The sequence below is a fragment of the Taudactylus pleione genome, unplaced genomic scaffold (genome assembly GCF_031769625.1).
Source record: "Taudactylus pleione unplaced genomic scaffold, aTauple2 ptg000066l, whole genome shotgun sequence".
NCBI lineage: Eukaryota > Metazoa > Chordata > Amphibia > Anura > Myobatrachidae > Taudactylus > Taudactylus pleione.
In genome coordinates this window covers 1,298,183-1,315,583 of record NW_028284468.1, presented here as the reverse complement: position 1 = coordinate 1,315,583, position 17,401 = coordinate 1,298,183, and positions in this window count along the sequence as shown.

Sequence of the window (17,401 nt, the reverse complement as noted above, 5' to 3'; positions counted from 1 at the left end):
GTAAGTCCATTGATTTAAAGGGTAATAACGAGGTTACTGTGAGGTATCTTATAAAAATTTGTAAGCAATTGAAGCAACAACAGCAGAAATTGAAAATATTGTCACCTGAGACAAACTGTCATGATGTTGAACCTGGAGAATATGTAATGATCCGTAACTTCTTGTGTTCAGGTTGTTTGACTGACCAGTGGGAAGGACCGTATCAGGTGCTGCTGACAAGTATGACATCTGTGAAAGTAGCCAAGAGAGATACCTGGGTCCATTCCAGCCACTGCAGAAAGGTTAATCACCCGGAGGAGATACAAGGCGGAATTGAGGCAGATAATGTGGACCTGTCGATTGCGAACCTGTTCCGAGAGAGTTGGTGACTGCAGTGGAACACCTGAGCTAGAGAAATATACAGACCACTATTCCAGCAATGGAGTGGCGGGCTGTGATTATGGGGGTTCTGGGTTTTTCTCATTTTAGTTTGTCTTGGGATGTCTCATTTCTGTAACGGTGGGCAGAGGATGGAGAGAGAGGTCGATGGTGGTATCGATGAAGTGGAGTTGAGAGAAGGAGCCATACAGACACAAGGGCAGTATCTGACCAAACCCAGTACAGTAATTGTTAAGAGATCTGTTAGCCTGGAAACTCGGAGGCAGTGTGAAGGTTTATCGTCTGAGGAAAATTGCATTTGTGAGTTTTGTGGGTCCCTAGTCGATGAAAGATGCATCCAACGGTGTATAACCAGTATTAGGGTAAGTATCCTTTAGAGGATTATCATACAATGGTGGGCAAAGTCTTAAAACAGACTGACTGTTGGGTGTGCTCTCATGTGCCTCAAGGACAGCATAATGTAGGATAAGTGCCATTTCCATTAAATGTGTCTGAGGTTATAGAATTGCAAAAAGGGAAGACACTGGATGGAAAATTTCTTATGTCCAAACCACCGCATTTTAAACTCCACCAGTACCTATTAGATAGATCACTGTTATGTTTAAACATCACCAACTTCAACAAACCAGGAAGTTGGGAGGTGACTTTGAATAACCAGATGATTACCTTTTCACTAAGAGCTAACAATGAACTATTAAATCTTGAACTTTTACTCACAATAAGGTTCTCCCACAATAAGTGGGAGACACTTCCGGTATCGGTACACACGTAATGACACTAAAGAAAGGGTACTGTGCCAGGGTTACACAACCAGAAACGTGTGTTAGTCAGATGGGAAAACCTGAGATAGGATCATTTGCTAGAGAAATGTGTTTGATGATCATGATGCATTCTATTCCTTATGTTCTCCCCGATGATGTGTATTTTATATGTGGAAGGAAAGCGTATAAGTGGCTCTTTCCTAGTTCAGAAGGTTTATGCTATCTGGGAAGGGTACTCCCAGAGGTTATGACACTTACACATGGAAAAATGCTTAGTATCCATAAGAATACACCATCTCCATATCTTCATACACAGTATGAACACCGAGACAAAAGAAACATGATACCTGGTGATGTACATAAAGCCACACAAATGATTAGTGAAACAACTGGCTTTCAAATATTAGTAGCATTGGATCCCACCAGGATCGCTCGGGGTACTCTAAATTTCAGATATACAGTATACAAGATCTTGCCAAATTGATAGATAATATCACCGAGATGCATGACGACACTTTTAGGTACACGGGTAAGGAGTTACAGGCCTACAAGAAAGAACTTGTGCAACATAGGTTAGTGTTAAATTATTTAACAGCTGTTACTGGTGGATACTGTGTGACTCTAGCCACCCAGTTTGGTGTCAAGTGTTGTACGTACATCACCAACAACACTAATGACCCCAAGGAGGTGATAGACTGGAAGATGGATGAGATTCTGCAGCTGAAATGGGAATTTCATAAGAACCATAATGCTTCAGTGGCAGAAGTAGAGGAAAAGGTAGAAGAGTGGTTCTCTTGGTTGAACCCCATAAAATGGTTCTTTGGTCTAGGAAAGTGGGTCCAGGAGTTGGTTGCTAGTGTAGGTAAACTCCTGATTCTCATAGTGGTTGTCATCTTAGTACTTGGCTTATGTGTCAGGTGTGTTCCTACTGTGATGAAGTGTTGAAAAGGTACTTCTAAAACTAACAGGGAGAATGAAATCATGATGGTGGTTAGTAGCAATAATATGGATACCAAGGTAATGACACACTGTATTACAATCCTGAACTAGAGTGTACAATCAGGTGATTGCTTAGGATTGGTCATGTATGAAAAAATATTGCAAATGTTCCTTTAAACATCCTAGTTAATGTAGTCTCCATTTCCCCCACTCCACTCTTATAGGTTCGATGAGATCCCACATCCTGCCCATGGTCCCGTATAGATCCGCTGAGCGCGTGTAAGGGTTGTTTTACCCCTTCCCAACACGCATTACTAACGGTTCAATTACCTATCTGTGTCATAATGTCCTATACAGTATGACACAGTATCTGTGTCATACTGTATAGGACATTAGATAATAATTTATTATGCATGACTAAATAGGATAAAATTGTGATAGCGTCTTGTTTGCTATCAAAGGGTGGACTGTCGAAGTTGAATAATTGCATGCTACGCAATTCAACTGTTATCAGACGATTGTGTGCGCACGTATCCACACATTTGCACAACACTAAATAGCAAATAATATTCAACATTCTCACACTGACAAACACAATATTCATTCAGGGTTTAGTTAGTAATGAGAAACAGCTTCTGTATACATGTCTGAGAAAAGTAATTTAAAAAAAATACACCAGGATACTGTGAGTGTTTTACATATAAATTGAGAATCCCCGCATGCAGACAAGTATGGCTGTGGCAATTGAAATATAACCCAGACACTGATATGCACAATAGAATTTGTCTGAATGAAGAGTCAGAAACAATGATCAGAGGTTTGCTTAAGAAGTACTGACAACTGTATTCTAAATAGGCAGAGGAAAATTGAATTAGCTATCAGATGAAGTGGCAACGGTAATCAGCTGGGGATCTCCACCCTGCTTGAAAGTGAACCTAGCTGCTTGTAACACCTTGCACTGTAGTTTTAAAATATGTTAGAAAGGGATAAAAAATAAATATTAATCAATCATAAATACACTGAATTGGATAACACACACACAGACTTTATCATAAGCACTCTACACATAAACGCTCCAAACATATTAGCAACTTTACGCAAGATTCTCTTACACTTACACATACACAAATTTCCTAAAAGGTTCCTTAGTATAAAGGCTAATATTAGAAGGTTTATTAATTATTGTATAATGTTATAAAACGCTTGTATTTGATATCTAAGGTTTAGTATGTAGTAGCCATGTAGTAGTATTAGTGTTTGGTGCTATTCTAAACCACATTTTATTTGCAGATTTCTGGTTCCATAGGCAAGGAGATCGCAACATGCGTCTGCAAGTTATGGATTATAGAGAATTATGTGTACTTTGTATGTAGTGTCTATTGATTAGTTAAAACACACACAAAGAGCCATTGGAGGGCTGAACTACCATTGTACCAACTGACCTATGACAGAAAAACCAAGAAGAAGAACCAATAGGATTATGCCAACTCGTTTCTATTGTATTGCGTAATCTCTGCAAGGGTTTATATGCAAGCACCCTGGATCTGTTAGTTAGTCATCATATTCTTTCTGTTGACGGAGGCTTCACCTCTCAATCTGGATCCAGAGCGCCTGCGTAATGTATTGACTGTACCTTGTTTATGAAAAATCTTTTGCGCTAATTGTATTTTAGATCAAGGAGTGTAACTATCTGCTTTTTGGTGAATAATATCTTTTTGTGCTTTGGAACCACAATCAAAGTCTGGAAAGCATTTATTTCTTGTGCGACTTATAATGCTAAATAGCAACATTTTGGGTAGAAAGGTTATTAGGAATTCATAAATTAAATGATAAATAAATAATTAGACTAAAATTTCAACAATTGAATAATATATATAAAGTGTCAGTGCGTCTGTGCAAAAAGAGATATAAAAGGTGAACTACGGTAGTGTACAGATGCTAAAACCAATTACAAACAATAACTGTCATATCGTCTATTATAATAAATATATAATTACTTATTACTAGGTATATACCAGGGAAACAGGTGTCATTTATATAAAAAGATACAACATTTATTTAGATTACAACATTGGATGAATAAATGTAGATTTAAAGAAAAATAAATACTGCCCCATGTCCACATTTTCTGTATACTGCCTCCATGTCCACATTTTCTGTATACTGCCTCCATGTCCACATTTTCTGTATACTGCCTCCATGTCCACATTTTCTGTATACTGCCCCATGTCCACATTTTCTGTCCATGTCCACATTTTCTGTATACTACCTCCATGTCCACATTTTCTTTATACTGCCCCATGTCCACATTTTCCGTATACTACCTCCATGTCCACATTTTCTGTATACTGCCCCATGTCCACATTTTCTGTATACTACCTCCATGTCCACATTTTCTGTTTACTGCCCCATGTCCACATTTTCTTTATACTTCCTCTTTGTCCACATTTTCTGTATACTGCCCCATGTCCACATTTTCTGTATACTGCCACATGTCCACATTTTCTGTATACTTCCTCCATGTCCACATTTTCTTTATACTGCTCCATGTCCACATATTCTGTATACTGCCTCCATGTCCACATTTTCTGTATACTGCCTCCATGTCCACATTTTCTGTATACTGCCTCCATGTCCACAATTTCTGTATACTGCCCCAATTTATAACTTGCGTCCGGGCATCTGGGATGAACTTACGCCACTGTGTCACCCATTGCTTTCACCCTCACCCACTACTTTTACCCTCTCCCTGTCGTCACCTTCTCCCTGTACCCAATTGCTGTCACCATCTCCCTGCCACATTTTCTGTATACTGCCTCCATGTCCACATTTTCTTTATACTTCCTCCATGTCCACATTGTCTTTATACTGCCCCATGTCCACATTTTCTGTATACTTCCCCATGTCTACATTTTCTGTATACTGCCTCCATGTCCACAATTTCTGTATACTGCCCCATGTCCACATTTTCTGTATACTACCTCCATGTCCACATTTTCTGTAAACTACCTCCATGTCCACATTTTCTTTATACTGCCTCCATGTCCACATTTTCTGTATACTGCCCCATGTCCAAATTTTCTGTATACTGACTCCATGTCCACATTTTCTTTATACTTCCTCCATGTCCACATTTTCTTTATGCTGCCCCATGTCCACATTTTCTGTATACTGCCTCCATGTCCACATTTTCTGTATACTGCCTCCATGTCCACATTTTCTGTATACTGCCTCCATGTCCACAATTTCTGTATACTGCCCCAATTTATAACTTGCGTCCGGGCATCTGGGATGAACTTACGCCACTGTGTCACCCATTGCTTTCACCCTCACCCACTACTTTTACCCTCTCCCTGTCGTCACCTTCTCCCTGTACCCAATTGCTGTCACCATCTCCCTGCCACATTTTCTGTATACTGCCTCCATGTCCACATTTTCTTTATACTTCCTCCATGTCCACATTGTCTTTATACTGCCCCATGTCCACATTTTCTGTATACTTCCCCATGTCTACATTTTCTGTATACTGCCTCCATGTCCACAATTTCTGTATACTGCCCCATGTCCACATTTTCTGTATACTACCTCCATGTCCACATTTTCTGTAAACTACCTCCATGTCCACATTTTCTTTATACTGCCTCCATGTCCACATTTTCTGTATACTGCCCCATGTCCAAATTTTCTGTATACTGACTCCATGTCCACATTTTCTTTATACTTCCTCCATGTCCACATTTTCTTTATGCTGCCCCATGTCCACATTTTCTGTATACTGCCTCCATGTCCACATTTTCTGTATACTGCCCCATGTCCACATTTTCTGTATACTTCCTCCATGTCCACATTTTCTTTATACTGCTCCATGTCCACATATTCTGTATACTGCCTCCATGTCCACATTTTCTGTATACTGCTGCCATGTCCACATTTTCTGTATACTGCTGCCATGTCCACATTTTCTGTATACTGCCCCATGTCCACATTTTCTGTATACTGCCTCCATGTCCACAATTTCTGTATACTGCCCTATGTCCACATTTTCTGTATACTACCTCCAAGTCCACATTTTCTGTATACTACCTCCATGTCCACATTTTCTTTATACTACCTCTTTGTCCACATTTTCTGTATACTGCCCCATGTCTACATTTTCTGTATACTGCCTCCATGTCCACAATTTCTGTATACTGCCCTATGTCCACATTTTCTGTATACTACCTCCATGTCCACATTTTATGTATACTACCTCCATGTCCACATTTTCTTTATATTTCCTCTTTGTCCACATTTTCTGTATACTGCCCCATGTCCACATTTTCTGTATACTGCCCCATGTCCACATTTTCTGTATACTGCCCCATGTCCACATTTTATGTATACTGCCTCCATGTCCACAATTTCTGTTTACTGCCCCATGTCCACATTTTCTGTATACTACCTCCATGTCCACATTTTCTGTATACTACCTCCATGTCCATATTTTCTTTATACTTCCTCTTTGTCCACATTTTCCGTATACTGCCACATGTCCACATTTTCTTTATACTGCTCCATGTCCACATAATCTGTATACTGCCTCCATGTCCACATTTTCTGTATACTGCCTCCATTTCCACATTTTCTGTATACTGCCCCATTTCCAAATTTTCTGTATACTGCCTCCATGTCCACAATTTCTGTATACTGCCCCAATTTATAACTTGCGTCCGGGCGTCTGGGATGAACTTACGCCACTGTGTCACCCATTGCTTTCACCCTCACCCACTACTGTTACCCTCTCCCTGTCATCACCTTCTCCCTGTACCCAATTGCTGTCACCATCTCCCTACCACATTTTCTGTATACTGCCTCCATGTCCACATTTTCTTTATACTTCCTCTTTGTCCACATTTTCTGTATACTGCCCCATGTCTATATTTTCTGTATACTGCCTCCATGTCCACAATTTCTGTATACTGCCCTATGTCCACATTTTCTGTATACTACCTCCATGTCCACATTTTATGTATACTACCTCCATGTCCACATTTTCTTTATACTTCCTCTTTGTCCACATTTTCTGTAGACTGCCCCATGTCCACATTTTCTGTATACTTCCTCCATGTCCACATTTTCTTTATACTTCCTCCATGTCCACATTTTCTCTATACTGCCCCATGTCCACATTTTCTGTATACTGCCTCCATGTCCACATTTTCTTTATACTTCCTCCATGTCCACATTGTCTTTATACTGCCCCATGTCCACATTTTCTGTATACTGCCTCCATGTCCACATTTTCTATATACTGCCCCATGTGAACATTTTCTGTATACTGCCTCCATGTCCACATTTTCTTTATACTTCCTCTTTGTCCACATTTTCTGTATACTGCCCCATGTCTGTATTTTCTGTATACTGCCTCCATGTCCACAGTTTCTGTATACTGCCCTATGTCCACATTTTCTGTATACTACCTCCATGTCCACATTTTATGTATACTCCCTCCATGTCCACATTTTCTTTATACTTCCTCTTTGTCCACATTTTCTGTAGACTGCCCCATGTCCACATTTTCTGTATACTGCCCCATGTCCACATTTTCTGTATACTTCCTCCATGTCCACATTTTCTTTATACTTCCTCCATGTCCACATTTTCTCTATACTGCCCCATGTCCACATTTTCTGTATACTGCCTCCATGTCCACATTTTCTTTATACTTCCTCCATGTCCACATTGTCTTTATACTGCCCCATGTCCACATTTTCTGTATACTGCCTCCATATCCACATTTTCTGTATACTGCCTCCATGTCCACATTTTCTGTATACTACCTCCATGTCCACATTTTCTGTATACTACCTCCATGTCCACATTTTCTTTATACTGCCCCATGTCCACATTTTCTGTATACTGCCTCCATGTCCACATTTTCTTTATACTTCCTCCATGTCCACATTTTCTTTATGCTGCCCCATGTCCACATTTTCTGTATACTGCCTAATTGTCCACATTTTCTGTATACTGCCCCATGTCAACATTTTCTGTATACTTCCTCCATGTCCACATTTTCTTTATACTGCTCCATGTCCACATATTCTGTATACTGCCTCCATGTCCACATTTTCTGTATACTGCTTCCATGTCCACATTTTCTGTATACTGCCCCATGTCCACATTTTCTGTATACTGCCTCCATGTCCACAATTTCTGTATACTGCCCTATGTCCACATTTTCTGTATACTACCTCCATGTCCATATTTTCTGTATACTACCTCCATGTCCACATTTTCGTTATACTTCCTCTTTGTCCACATTTTCTGTATACTTCACCATGTCTACATTTTCTGTATACTGCCTCCATGTCCACAATTTCTGTATACTGCCCTATGTCCGCATTTTCTGTATACTACCTCCATGTCCACATTTTATGTATACTACCTCCATGTCCACATTTTCTTTATACTTCCTCTTTGACCACATTTTCTGTATACTGCCCCATGTCCACATTTTCTGTATACTGCCCCATGTCAACATTTTCTGTATACTTCCTCCATGTCCACATTTTCGTTATACTTCCTCCATGTCCACATTTTCTCTATACTGCCCCATGTCCACATTTTCTGTATACTGCCTCCATGTCCACATTTTCTGTATACTGCCCCATGTCCACATTTTCTGTATACTGCCCCATGTCCACAATTTCTGTATACTGCCTCCATGTCCACAATTTCTGTATACTACCTCCATGTCCACATTTTCTGTATACTACCTCCATGTCCACATTTTCTGTATACTACCTCCATGTCCACATTTTCTTTATACTTCCTCATGTCCACATTTTCTTTATACTTCCTCTTTGTCCACATTTTCTGTATACTTCCCCATGTCCACATTTTCTGTATACTGCCCCATGTCCACATTTTCTGTATACTTCCTCCATGTCCACATTTTCTGTATACTGCCTCCGTGTCCACATTTTCTGTATACTTCCTCCATGTCCACATTTTCTTTATATTGCCCCATGTCCACATTTTCTGTATACTGCCTCCATGTCCACATTTTCTGTATACTACCTCCATGTCCACATTTTCTGTATACTGCCTCCGTGTCCACATTTTCTGTATACTGCCCCATGTCCACATTTTCTGTATACTTCCTCCATGTCCACATTTTCTTTATACTGCTCCATGTCCACATTTTCTGTATACTGCCCCATGTCCACATTTTCTGTATACTGCCTCCATGTCCACATTTTCTTTATACTTCCTCCATGTCCACATTGTCTTTATACTGCCCCATGTCCACATTTTCTGTATACTGCCTCCATGTCCACATTTTCTGTATACTGCCTCCATGTCCACATTTTCTGTATACTACCTCCATGTCCACATTTTCTGTATACTACCTCCATGTCCACATTTTCTTTATACTGCCCCATGTCCACATTTTCTGTATACTGCCTCCATGTCCACATTTTCTGTATACTTCCTCCATGTCCACATTTTCTTTATGCTGCCCCATGTCCACATTTTCTGTATACTGCCTCCATGTCCACATTTTCTGTATACTGCCCCATGTCAACATTTTCTGTATACTTCCTCCATGTCCATATTTTCTGTATACTACCTCCATGTCCACATTTTCGTTATACTTCCTCTTTGTCCACATTTTCTGTATACTTCACCATGTCTACATTTTCTGTATACTGCCTCCATGTCCACAATTTCTGTATACTGCCCTATGTCCGCATTTTCTGTATACTACCTCCATGTCCACATTTTATGTATACTACCTCCATGTCCACATTTTCTTTATACTTCCTCTTTGACCACATTTTCTGTATACTGCCCCATGTCCACATTTTCTGTATACTGCCCCATGTCAACATTTTCTGTATACTTCCTCCATGTCCACATTTTCGTTATACTTCCTCCATGTCCACATTTTCTCTATACTGCCCCATGTCCACATTTTCTGTATACTGCCTCCATGTCCACATTTTCTGTATACTGCCCCATGTCCACATTTTCTGTATACTGCCCCATGTCCACAATTTCTGTATACTGCCTCCATGTCCACAATTTCTGTATACTACCTCCATGTCCACATTTTCTGTATACTACCTCCATGTCCACATTTTCTGTATACTACCTCCATGTCCACATTTTCTTTATACTTCCTCATGTCCACATTTTCTTTATACTTCCTCTTTGTCCACATTTTCTGTATACTTCCCCATGTCCACATTTTCTGTATACTGCCCCATGTCCACATTTTCTGTATACTTCCTCCATGTCCACATTTTCTGTATACTGCCTCCGTGTCCACATTTTCTGTATACTTCCTCCATGTCCACATTTTCTTTATATTGCCCCATGTCCACATTTTCTGTATACTGCCTCCATGTCCACATTTTCTGTATACTACCTCCATGTCCACATTTTCTGTATACTGCCTCCGTGTCCACATTTTCTGTATACTGCCCCATGTCCACATTTTCTGTATACTTCCTCCATGTCCACATTTTCTTTATACTGCTCCATGTCCACATATTCTGTATACTACCTCCATGTCCACATTTTCTGTATACTGCCTCCATGTCCACATTTTCTGTATACTGCCCCATGTCCACATTTTCTGTATACTGCCCCATGTCCACATTTTCTGTATACTTCCTCCATGTCCACATTTTCTGTATACTGCCTCCGTGTCCACATTTTCTTTATTCTTCCTCTATGTCCACATTTTCTTTATACTGCCCCATGTCCACATTTTCTGTATACTGCCTCCATGTCCACATTTTCTGTATACTGCCCCATGTCCACATTTTCTGTATACTGCCTCCATGTCCACAATTTCTGTATACTTCCTCCATGTCCACATTTTCTTTATACTGCTCCTGTCCACATATTCTGTATACTGCCTCCATGTCCATAGTTTCTGTATACTGCCTCCATGTCCACATTTTCTGTATACTTCCTCCATGTCCACATTTTCTTTATACTGCTCCTGTCCACATATTCTGTATACTGCCTCCATGTCCATAGTTTCTGTATACTACCTCCATGTCCACATTTTCTGTATACTACCTCCATGTCCACATTTTCTGTATACTACCTCCATGTCCACATTTTCTTTATACTTCCTCATGTCCACATTTTCTTTATACTTCCTCTTTGTCCACATTTTCTGTATACTTCCCCATGTCCACATTTTCTGTATACTGCCCCATGTCCACATTTTCTGTATACTTCCTCCATGTCCACATTTTCTGTATACTGCCTCCGTGTCCACATTTTCTGTATACTTCCTCCATGTCCACATTTTCTTTATATTGCCCCATGTCCACATTTTCTGTATACTGCCTCCATGTCCACATTTTCTGTATACTACCTCCATGTCCACATTTTCTGTATACTGCCTCCGTGTCCACATTTTCTGTATACTGCCCCATGTCCACATTTTCTTTATACTGCCTCCATGTCCACATTTTCTGTATACTGCCCCATGTCCAAATTTTCTGTATACTGACTCCATGTCCACATTTTCTTTATACTTCCTCCATGTCCACATTGTCTTTATACTGCCCCATGTCCACATTTTCTGTATACTTCCCCATGTCTACATTTTCTGTATACTGCCTCCATGTCCACAATTTCTGTATACTGCCCCATGTCCACATTTTCTGTATACTACCTCCATGTCCACATTTTCTGTAAACTACCTCCATGTCCACATTTTCTTTATACTGCCTCCATGTCCACATTTTCTGTATACTGCCCCATGTCCAAATTTTCTGTATACTGACTCCATGTCCACATTTTCTTTATACTTCCTCCATGTCCACATTTTCTTTATGCTGCCCCATGTCCACATTTTCTGTATACTGCCTCCATGTCCACATTTTCTGTATACTGCCCCATGTCCACATTTTCTGTATACTTCCTCCATGTCCACATTTTCTTTATACTGCTCCATGTCCACATATTCTGTATACTGCCTCCATGTCCACATTTTCTGTATACTGCTGCCATGTCCACATTTTCTGTATACTGCTGCCATGTCCACATTTTCTGTATACTGCCCCATGTCCACATTTTCTGTATACTGCCTCCATGTCCACAATTTCTGTATACTGCCCTATGTCCACATTTTCTGTATACTACCTCCATGTCCACATTTTCTGTATACTGCTGCCATGTCCACATTTTCTGTATACTGCTGCCATGTCCACATTTTCTGTATACTGCCCCATGTCCACATTTTCTGTATACTGCCTCCATGTCCACAATTTCTGTATACTGCCCTATGTCCACATTTTCTGTATACTACCTCCATGTCCACATTTTCTGTATACTACCTCCATGTCCACATTTTCTTTATACTACCTCTTTGTCCACATTTTCTGTATACTGCCCCATGTCTACATTTTCTGTATACTGCCTCCATGTCCACAATTTCTGTATACTGCCCTATGTCCACATTTTCTGTATACTACCTCCATGTCCACATTTTATGTATACTACCTCCATGTCCACATTTTCTTTATATTTCCTCTTTGTCCACATTTTCTGTATACTGCCCCATGTCCACATTTTCTGTATACTGCCCCATGTCCACATTTTCTGTATACTGCCCCATGTCCACATTTTATGTATACTGCCTCCATGTCCACAATTTCTGTTTACTGCACCATGTCCACATTTTCTGTATACTACCTCCATGTCCACATTTTCTGTATACTACCTCCATGTCCATATTTTCTTTATACTTCCTCTTTGTCCACATTTTCCGTATACTGCCACATGTCCACATTTTCTTTATACTGCTCCATGTCCACATAATCTGTATACTGCCTCCATGTCCACATTTTCTGTATACTGCCTCCATTTCCACATTTTCTGTATACTGCCCCATTTCCACATTTTCTGTATACTGCCTCCATGTCCACAATTTCTGTATACTGCCCCAATTTATAACTTGCGTCCGGGCGTCTGGGATGAACTTACGCCACTGTGTCACCCATTGCTTTCACCCTCACCCACTACTGTTACCCTCTCCCTGTCATCACCTTCTCCCTGTACCCAATTGCTGTCACCATCTCCCTACCACATTTTCTGTATACTGCCTCCATGTCCACATTTTCTTTATACTTCCTCTTTGTCCACATTTTCTGTATACTGCCCCATGTCTATATTTTCTGTATACTGCCTCCATGTCCACAATTTCTGTATACTGCCCTATGTCCACATTTTCTGTATACTACCTCCATGTCCACATTTTATGTATACTACCTCCATGTCCACATTTTCTTTATACTTCCTCTTTGTCCACATTTTCTGTAGACTGCCCCATGTCCACATTTTCTGTATACTTCCTCCATGTCCACATTTTCTTTATACTTCCTCCATGTCCACATTTTCTCTATACTGCCCCATGTCCACATTTTCTGTATACTGCCTCCATGTCCACATTTTCTTTATACTTCCTCCATGTCCACATTGTCTTTATACTGCCCCATGTCCACATTTTCTGTATACTGCCTCCATGTCCACATTTTCTATATACTGCCCCATGTGAACATTTTCTGTATACTGCCTCCATGTCCACATTTTCTTTATACTTCCTCTTTGTCCACATTTTCTGTATACTGCCCCATGTCTGTATTTTCTGTATACTGCCTCCATGTCCACAGTTTCTGTATACTGCCCTATGTCCACATTTTCTGTATACTACCTCCATGTCCACATTTTATGTATACTCCCTCCATGTCCACATTTTCTTTATACTTCCTCTTTGTCCACATTTTCTGTAGACTGCCCCATGTCCACATTTTCTGTATACTGCCCCATGTCCACATTTTCTGTATACTTCCTCCATGTCCACATTTTCTTTATACTTCCTCCATGTCCACATTTTCTCTATACTGCCCCATGTCCACATTTTCTGTATACTGCCTCCATGTCCACATTTTCTTTATACTTCCTCCATGTCCACATTGTCTTTATACTGCCCCATGTCCACATTTTCTGTATACTGCCTCCATATCCACATTTTCTGTATACTGCCTCCATATCCACATTTTCTGTATACTACCTCCATGTCCACATTTTCTGTATACTACCTCCATGTCCACATTTTCTTTATACTGCCCCATGTCCACATTTTCTGTATACTGCCTCCATGTCCACATTTTCTTTATACTTCCTCCATGTCCACATTTTCTTTATGCTGCCCCATGTCCACATTTTCTGTATACTGCCTCCATGTCCACATTTTCTGTATACTGCCCCATGTCAACATTTTCTGTATACTTCCTCCATGTCCACATTTTCTTTATACTGCTCCATGTCCACATATTCTGTATACTGCCTCCATGTCCACATTTTCTGTATACTGCTTCCATGTCCACATTTTCTGTATACTGCCCCATGTCCACATTTTCTGTATACTGCCTCCATGTCCACAATTTCTGTATACTGCCCTATGTCCACATTTTCTGTATACTACCTCCATGTCCATATTTTCTGTATACTACCTCCATGTCCACATTTTCGTTATACTTCCTCTTTGTCCACATTTTCTGTATACTTCACCATGTCTACATTTTCTGTATACTGCCTCTATGTCCACAATTTCTGTATACTGCCCTATGTCCGCATTTTCTGTATACTACCTCCATGTCCACATTTTATGTATACTACCTCCATGTCCACATTTTCTTTATACTTCCTCTTTGACCACATTTTCTGTATACTGCCCCATGTCCACATTTTCTGTATACTGCCCCATGTCAACATTTTCTGTATACTTCCTCCATGTCCACATTTTCGTTATACTTCCTCCATGTCCACATTTTCTCTATACTGCCCCATGTCCACATTTTCTGTATACTGCCTCCATGTCCACATTTTCTGTATACTGCCCCATGTCCACATTTTCTGTATACTGCCCCATGTCCACAATTTCTGTATACTGCCTCCATGTCCACAATTTCTGTATACTACCTCCATGTCCACATTTTCTGTATACTACCTCCATGTCCACATTTTCTGTATACTACCTCCATGTCCACATTTTCTTTATACTTCCTCATGTCCACATTTTCTTTATACTTCCTCTTTGTCCACATTTTCTGTATACTTCCCCATGTCCACATTTTCTGTATACTGCCCCATGTCCACATTTTCTGTATACTTCCTCCATGTCCACATTTTCTGTATACTGCCTCCGTGTCCACATTTTCTGTATACTTCCTCCATGTCCACATTTTCTTTATATTGCCCCATGTCCACATTTTCTGTATACTGCCTCCATGTCCACATTTTCTGTATACTACCTCCATGTCCACATTTTCTGTATACTGCCTCCGTGTCCACATTTTCTGTATACTGCCCCATGTCCACATTTTCTGTATACTTACTCCATGTCCACATTTTCTTTATACTGCTCCATGTCCACATTTTCTGTATACTGCCCCATGTCCACATTTTCTGTATACTGCCTCCATGTCCACATTTTCTTTATACTTCCTCCATGTCCACATTGTCTTTATACTGCCCCATGTCCACATTTTCTGTATACTGCCTCCATGTCCACATTTTCTGTATACTGCCTCCATGTCCACATTTTCTGTATACTACCTCCATGTCCACATTTTCTGTATACTACCTCCATGTCCACATTTTCTTTATACTGCCCCATGTCCACATTTTCTGTATACTGCCTCCATGTCCACATTTTCTTTATACTTCCTCCATGTCCACATTTTCTTTATGCTGCCCCATGTCCACATTTTCTGTATACTGCCTCCATGTCCACATTTTCTGTATACTGCCCCATGTCAACATTTTCTGTATACTTCCTCCATGTCCACATTTTCTTTATACTGCTCCATGTCCACATATTCTGTATACTGCCTCCATGTCCACATTTTCTGTATACTGCTTCCATGTCCACATTTTCTGTATACTGCCCCATGTCCACATTTTCTGTATACTGCCTCCATGTCCACAATTTCTGTATACTGCCCTATGTCCACATTTTCTGTATACTACCTCCATGTCCATATTTTCTGTATACTACCTCCATGTCCACATTTTCGTTATACTTCCTCTTTGTCCACATTTTCTGTATACTTCACCATGTCTACATTTTCTGTATACTGCCTCCATGTCCACAATTTCTGTATACTGCCCTATGTCCGCATTTTCTGTATACTACCTCCATGTCCACATTTTATGTATACTACCTCCATGTCCACATTTTCTTTATACTTCCTCTTTGACCACATTTTCTGTATACTGCCCCATGTCCACATTTTCTGTATACTGCCCCATGTCAACATTTTCTGTATACTTCCTCCATGTCCACATTTTCTCTATACTGCCCCATGTCCACATTTTCTGTATACTGCCTCCATGTCCACATTTTCTGTATACTGCCCCATGTCCACATTTTCTGTATACTGCCCCATGTCCACAATTTCTGTATACTGCCTCCATGTCCACAATTTCTGTATACTACCTCCATGTCCACATTTTCTGTATACTACCTCCATGTCCACATTTTCTGTATACTACCTCCATGTCCACATTTTCTTTATACTTCCTCATGTCCACATTTTCTTTATACTTCCTCTTTGTCCACATTTTCTGTATACTTCCCCATGTCCACATTTTCTGTATACTGCCCCATGTCCACATTTTCTGTATACTTCCTCCATGTCCACATTTTCTGTATACTGCCTCCGTGTCCACATTTTCTGTATACTTCCTCCATGTCCACATTTCCTTTATATTGCCCCATGTCCACATTTTCTGTATACTGCCTCCATGTCCACATTTTCTGTATACTACCTCCATGTCCACATTTTCTGTATACTGCCTCCGTGTCCACATTTTCTGTATACTGCCCCATGTCCACATTTTCTGTATACTTCCTCCATGTCCACATTTTCTTTATACTGCTCCATGTCCACATATTCTGTATACTACCTCCATGTCCACATTTTCTGTATACTGCCTCCATGTCCACATTTTCTGTATACTGCCCCATGTCCACATTTTCTGTATACTGCCCCATGTCCACATTTTCTGTATACTTCCTCCATGTCCACATTTTCTGTATACTGCCTCCGTGTCCACATTTTCTTTATTCTTCCTCTATGTCCACATTTTCTTTATACTGCCCCATGTCCACATTTTCTGTATACTGCCTCCATGTCCACATTTTCTGTATACTGCCCCATGTCCACATTTTCTGTATACTGCCTCCATGTCCACAATTTCTGTATACTTCCTCCATGTCCACATTTTCTTTATACTGCTCCTGT